Source organism: Macrobrachium nipponense, chromosome 33 (assembly GCF_015104395.2).
Source record: "Macrobrachium nipponense isolate FS-2020 chromosome 33, ASM1510439v2, whole genome shotgun sequence".
NCBI lineage: Eukaryota > Metazoa > Arthropoda > Malacostraca > Decapoda > Palaemonidae > Macrobrachium > Macrobrachium nipponense.
The window spans coordinates 19110398-19117108 of NC_087219.1; the positions used below are offsets into that span (position 1 = coordinate 19110398).

General features: G+C 36.6%; 1 pseudogene; it reads right to left on the minus strand.

Moving 5' to 3' along the window:
- Window positions 1–3580: 3580 nt before the first annotated feature.
- The window catches only part of LOC135202779 (protein zer-1 homolog), a 116307-nt pseudogene continuing 113176 nt past the window's right edge, over window positions 3581–6711 (minus strand).

Consider the following 6711-nt stretch of genomic DNA (forward strand, 5'->3'; position numbering starts at 1 on the left):
AATTACATACCCATTCCCTTCTATGCTCTTTGAGTCGTGTAACTGTTTAAAAGACAGGTTTGTCTTCTCCCCAACACACCAAAACATGAATTTACCACGAGTTTGACGGATGACATGAACACAAAACCGTGTGCGGTTCTGCTGCCCATTTTCGGAGGTTCAGTCCTCCAGGAGAAAGTTGTAATCTTCGTAGGAACTTCACAGAGGCGGATCTTAATCCGGATTAGACCGGACTAGAAGTAGATGCTTGCACGGTGACGGACATCCCCCCCCCCCCCCCCCCCCCCGCCCCCCCCCCCCCCCCCCCTCTCTCTCTCTCTCTTAAAAGTAGTAGCAATGCAACGGTGTACAGATATTTCCTCTCTCTCTCTCTCTCTCTCTCTCTCTCTCTCTCTCTTTTATAAAAGTGGTAGAAAGGCAACGTTGAACAGACTCTCTCTCTCTCTCTCTCTCTCTCTCTCTCTCTCTCTATAAAAGTAGTAGCAAGGCAACGGTGAATAGATATTTTTTTTTTTCTCTCTCTCTCTTTATAAAAGTGGTGGAAAGGCACCGTTGAACACACCCTCTCTCTCTCTCTCTCTCTCTCTCTCTCTCTCTCGTCTCTCTCCTCCTCTTTCTTCTCTCTCTCTCTCTTAATGATCACATTTGATGTTTGCGTCTGTGAATAAGATTAAATTTAAATCTAGGATAAAGGACACAAAATTGTGAATAAGAGAGCAATTGAGAATTGAAGACTTCAATTCTCAATTGCTCTCTTATTGAAGTACTGATGAAGTTTATTGATGAATGACATTAAGGCAGGAATAAATGCATCAATTACATTTTAATACATGATGAATCAAGTACGGTGATTGAAGAGAGGAGCTACGAGGAACTTAAAACAAAATGTTGAACATGTATTGATAAAGTTACAAAAATGCATCCAAGGAACAAAACTATATATAAAGCTAATAAAAACTTCAGATATATAGGAAAAAGGAATATAAAACTAAGAGCACAGGTAAATAAAGAATAAATCAACATGTGGGGATATAAATCTTAAAAAGATATATGTAAAAGGATTCAAGATAATTTGATGAATTCTATATTGAGAAAAAGTATAAGTCATATTTTAGCACCAAGAGTATTTTCTTGAACCGGTAGAATTTGAGATCCAATGTAAATAACGGCATTAAATAGAATGAAGTAAACTAAAAGACATGAGTATTTTATCATTAACAATATTTTAGTAAAGTACAAAAAAAATTATTCATAGTAAGTAAAAACTAGACGTTTGAAATATTGTGGTGGAACAAAGTAAATGAAATGAAAGGTCTGAAAGCAACATTAATAAAAAAAATCATTAGTAACTAGAGCAACTTGAAGGTTAAAATAAATAAAAATGAAATATGCATCTGCTTGATGATCAAGCACTCAGTGCTTTTAGGCAAAGAAACAAACATCAAAAAATGAATTACAGCCATCAAAAATATTCCAGTGAAGAAACAGTATAAGAAACTAAAGGTATTTGAAACGTCAATAAAAAAAAAACCATTTAAGCAAAGAATTAACCAGAAATTAATTAAAACAAAACAAAAATATTTCGGTGAAAAACAGCATGAGAAACTATAGGCATTAGGTATCTCATTGAAATAACCCCCCCCCCCCCCAAAAAAAAAAAAACCCCCCCCCCCCCCAAAAAAAAAAAAAAACAAAAAAAAAAAAAACTAATAAGAAAACTTCCTGTAGGGAGATAGTGCCGTCAGTTTAAGGTTCTTTACAGCGTCCCTCCGGCCCCTAGCTGCAGCCCCCTTTCAATCCTTTCACTATACCTCCTCTCCTATTCTCTTTCTTCCATCTAACTTTCCACCTTCTCCTAACACTTTGATTCATAGTGCAACTGTTTTGAGGTTTTCCTCCTGTTACGCCTTTCAAACCTTTTACTGTCAGTTTCCGTTTCAGCGCTGAATGACCTCATAAGTCCCAGTGCTTGGCCTGTGGCTTTACGTGACTTCAACTAACAAGAAAACAAAGCCTCTCTCTCTCTCTCTCTCTCTCTCTCTCTCTCTCTCTCTCTCTCTCTCTCTCTCTCTCTCTCTCCACCACCACAAACAAATAAACACACACTCACACACACACTAGGGGAGATAAAAAGCATCGAAGCAAGCAATTTTTCCATGCCTGCTTTCCAGAGACGGCTGACCCGGTTATTTTTGGTCCGGTGCCTCGGCTACTTTGAATGAAAGGGGATGTCCCCCCTCACCCCCCTCACCCCGCACGCGGGAGAGGGGATTAGCTTGGGCCCGGGGAAATGGGCTTTTAGCTGGGGAACTCGAAGGAGGAAAAAAAAAATCCCATCTCTTATTGAAGGGGAATAGCTTTTAGCTTTGGATTTGGTTTTTAACTGGGAATTAGCTTTTAGCTGTGGATTAGATTTAAGTTGGGGTTTAGCCTTTAGCTGGTGATTAGCTTTTAGTTTTGGATTGGTTTTTAGCTGGAAATTAGTTTTTAGCTGGGATTAACTTTAAGCTGTGGATTAGATTTTAGCTGGGGATTAGCCTTTAGCTGGAGATTAGCTTTTAGCTGGGGATTGGTTTTTAGCTGGGAATTAGCTTTTAGTTGGGGATTAGATTTTAACTGGAGATTAGCTTTCAGCTGGGGATTGGTTTTTAGCTGGGAATTAGCTTTTAGTTGGGATTAGATTTTAGCTGTGGATTAGATTTTAGCTGGGAATTAGCCTTTAGCTGGGGATTAGCTTTCAGCTGGGGATTAGCTTTTAGCTGGGGATTAGCATTTAGCTGTGGATTAACTTTCAGCCGGGGATTAGTTTTTAGCTGGGGAGTAGCTCCCAGTCAGGGATTAGCATTTAGCTGTGGATTAGCTTTTAACTGGGGATTAGCTTTTAGCTGTTGATTAGCTTTTAGTTGGGGATTAGATTTTAGCTGTGGATTAGCTTTTAGCTGGGGATGAGTTCCCAGTCAGGGATTAGCTTTTCGCTGGGGATTAGCTTTTAGCTGGGGATTAGATTTTAGCTGTGGATTAGATTTTAGCTGGGGATTAACCTTTAGCTGGGGATTAGCTTTCAGCTGGGGATTAGCTTTTAGCTGGGGATTAGCTCCCAGTCGGGGACCAGCTTTTAGCTGTGGATGAGCTCCCAGTCAGGGATGAGCATTTAGCTGTGGATTAGCTTTTAACTGGGGATTAGCTTTTAGCTGTTGATTAGCTTTTAGCTGGGGATGAGCTCCCAGTCAGGGATTAGCATTTAGCTGTGGATTAGCTTTTATCTGGGGTTTAGCTTTTAGCATGGGTTAGCCTTTAGCTGTGGATTAGCTTTTAGTTGTTGATTAGCTTTTAGCTGGGGATAAGCTTTTAGCTGGAGATTAGCTTTTAGCTGGGGATTAGCTTTTAGCTGGAGATTAGCTTTTAGCTGGGATGAGCCTTTAGCTGGGATGAGCTTTTAGCTGTTGTTTAGCTTTTAGCTGGGGATTAGCTTTAAGTTGGCAATTTGCTTTAAGTTGAGGATTCACTTTTAGCTGTTGATTAGCTTTTAGCTATTGATTAACTTTTAGCTGGGGATTAGCCTTTAGGTAGGGATTAACTTTTAGCTGGGATGGGCCTTTAGCTGGGGATGAGCTTTTAGCTGTTGATAAGCTTTTAGCTGTTGATTATCTTTTAGTTGGGTATTAGCTTTCAGCTGTGGATTAGATTTTAGCTGGGGATTAGCATTCAACAGGGGATAAGCTGTTAGTTGTTGATAAACTTTTAGCTGGGGGTTAGCTTTTAGCTTCTGTGGATTAGTTTTTATCTGTGGCTTAGTTTTTAGCTGTGGATGTTTTGCTGGGCATTCATGTTCAATCTTGGAGGAAAGTAACATAATGTTAGCAGCGAGAATAACTTGCTGAAGAGAGTATACCTATATGTTTTAAATACAAAAAAAACATCAAATATATTTTAACAGATGTAAAACACAAGGATACTTAGCATCAAAGGTATTTTAATGAAGGCACTAGATGTATTATCTTAATAAAGTAAGTCAAAGCAAGGAAGAGGTTTTGATGAAAAAAAATCTCAAATTAAGATAAAAAACTCAAAGTTCCATCAAAATCTAAAAGCATAGAACATGAAGGAGAGAGTATGTAAAACAGATTGATATAAAGCAATGAAAACTATTCTAATGAAAAAGAAAGCATAGAAAAGTAAATAGATCAGCTGCAATCATCAAATAACGTTGTAATGAAAAGCACCTTAAACTGAAATGGCGAGAAAATCAAATGTATATCTGTTCACTGATTAAGTACTTAAGTGCAATTAAGCGAAGAAAAAAAAGCCTCAAGGAATTAGTTAAAGAAATAAAAAATATTCCAGTAAAGAAACTATACGAGAAACTATTAAGTGTTAGAAATTTGAAAAAGCGTCAAGAAATCAATAAATGCCTTCGAAGGATATTCGTATAAACGTAAAGATAATATAAGCAATAAACATTTCAATAGAATAAGAAAAATCAGAAACTAACAAGAAAACAGCACCAAAAAAAAATTAAGATGATAACAAACTAGGAAAGACACAAAAAAGATGTTCATATAAACTTAAAGTAATATAAGCATTAAACATTTCAATAGAATAAAAAAAATCAGACTAACAAGAAAATAGAGCATAACAAAACAGAGAGAGAGAAAAAAACTAGGAGACACACAAAACAGATGTTCATATAAATATAAAGATAAGATAAGCATTAAACATCTCAATAGAATAAAGAAATCAGACACTAACAAGACAACAGAGCATCAAAAAGGAGAAGAAGAAGAAGAAGAAAAAACACTACGAGAGACACAAAGCATCGAAGCAAGCAATTTTTCCATGCATGCTTTCCAGGGGCGGCTGACCCGGTTATTTTTGGTCCGGTGCCTCGGCTGCGCTGAATAAAAGGGGATTTCTCTCCCCCCCCCTCCCCCTCACGCGCGAGAGGGGATTAGCTTGGGCCCGGGGAAATGGGCTTTTAGCTGGGGAAGTCGAAGGAGGACAAAACGAAAAAAATTCTCCATCTCTTATTGAAGGAGAATAGCTTCTAGCTGCGGATGAGCTTTTTAGCTGTGGATGAGCTCTTAGTGGTAGATTAGATGGAGGTTGGAATAAGCTTTTCATGTGTAATTAAGTTTTTTGCTGGATATTAACTGTCGTCCTTGGATTGGATGTAAATGGGGTCAGATTACTGCTTTGGAATAGATGAATATAATTAGGTAACAGCTGTGGATTAAATGTAAATTGAATTCGATTATAGTATCTGTGGATTAGATGTAAATATATATAAGAAGATTATAGTGGTAGATTGCATATAAATAGGTTCAAATTATAGCAAAGGATTAGATGTAAATAGGATCAGATTATATCTGTGGATTAGATGTAAATAGGATCAGATTATATCTGTGGATTAGATGTAAATAGGATCAGATTATAACCGTGGAATAAATGCAAATATATATAAGAAGATTATAGTGGTAGATTGCATATAAATAGGTTCAAATTACAGTCATGGATTAGCTGTAAATAGGATCAGATTAGAGATGTGGATGAGATGTAAATGGATCAGATTGTAGCCGTGGGTTAGAAGTGAACTTGGCTTCCAGATTGATAGTCGACCACGGAACCCACTCGTCCAGCGAGGAATTTGTTCTTGCTGCTCTTGTTGGGTGATGTAGGAAAGGTCTATAAAAAAGCTTAAAAAGGTCTGTAAAAGGTGTTTCGCGTAGAATTAAAGATACAGGCATTTTAGGATACGATATGCATGATTTATTTATTAGAATGAAAATGTAACAAATAAATAATTGCATGTTAAATTATATATATATATATATATATATATACTAAGAGAGAGAGAGAGAGAGAGAGAGAGAGAGAGAGAGAAGAGAGAGAGAGAGATATACATATATATACTATATATATATATATATATATATATACTGTATATATATATATATATATATATATATATATATATATAAAATATATGTTTGGCAGAGAGAGATAGCGAGAGCAGTGGGTGCTTACTTTTTATTTTTTTAAATTTTTTATTTATACATTTTTCCATTTTCAAAACATTCAGTCACACTGTCAAAGCAAACATTATAAAAAAAGAAAGAAACTATTTACATTTATTAGTTTACTGGATTGTTGCCAAGTTGTTATATTCTTCGTTTTGTGCAAATGAAGAGAACAACCTTATTCAGTCGCGACTAAACTGACAGTATTGAAGATGTCGAGTTTTATTCGCCTGTTCGATATAGTGTAACCAGGCCTGCGAGGACGCACTCTCACTTTCTATACTCTGTTTTTTTTCATCTGTCCATCCGCCTGTGTGTTTTTGTATGGTAACACTGCGTCCCGGGCTTTAGATAGTTACGCTATTTGTAAGTATTAGGTAAATAAAAGGATATCTGGGTGTACATTTGCAACTGAAAAGTGTTTTAATAATTTACTGTATGCGAATTACACCGTTAATATTCGAAATAGGATATTATTATAATCGTTGAATGTAAGCTGAATGTAACTATCTAAAGCGATATTATTATAATCGTTGAATGTAAGCTGAATGTAACTATCTAAAGCCCGGGACGCAGTGTTTACCATACAAAAACACACAGGCAGATGGACAGATGAAAAAAAAACAGAGTATAGTTGTCTGTAAACGAAAACCACTGAGGTACCTTTGTCTCTCCGTCCGCACTTTTTCTACCC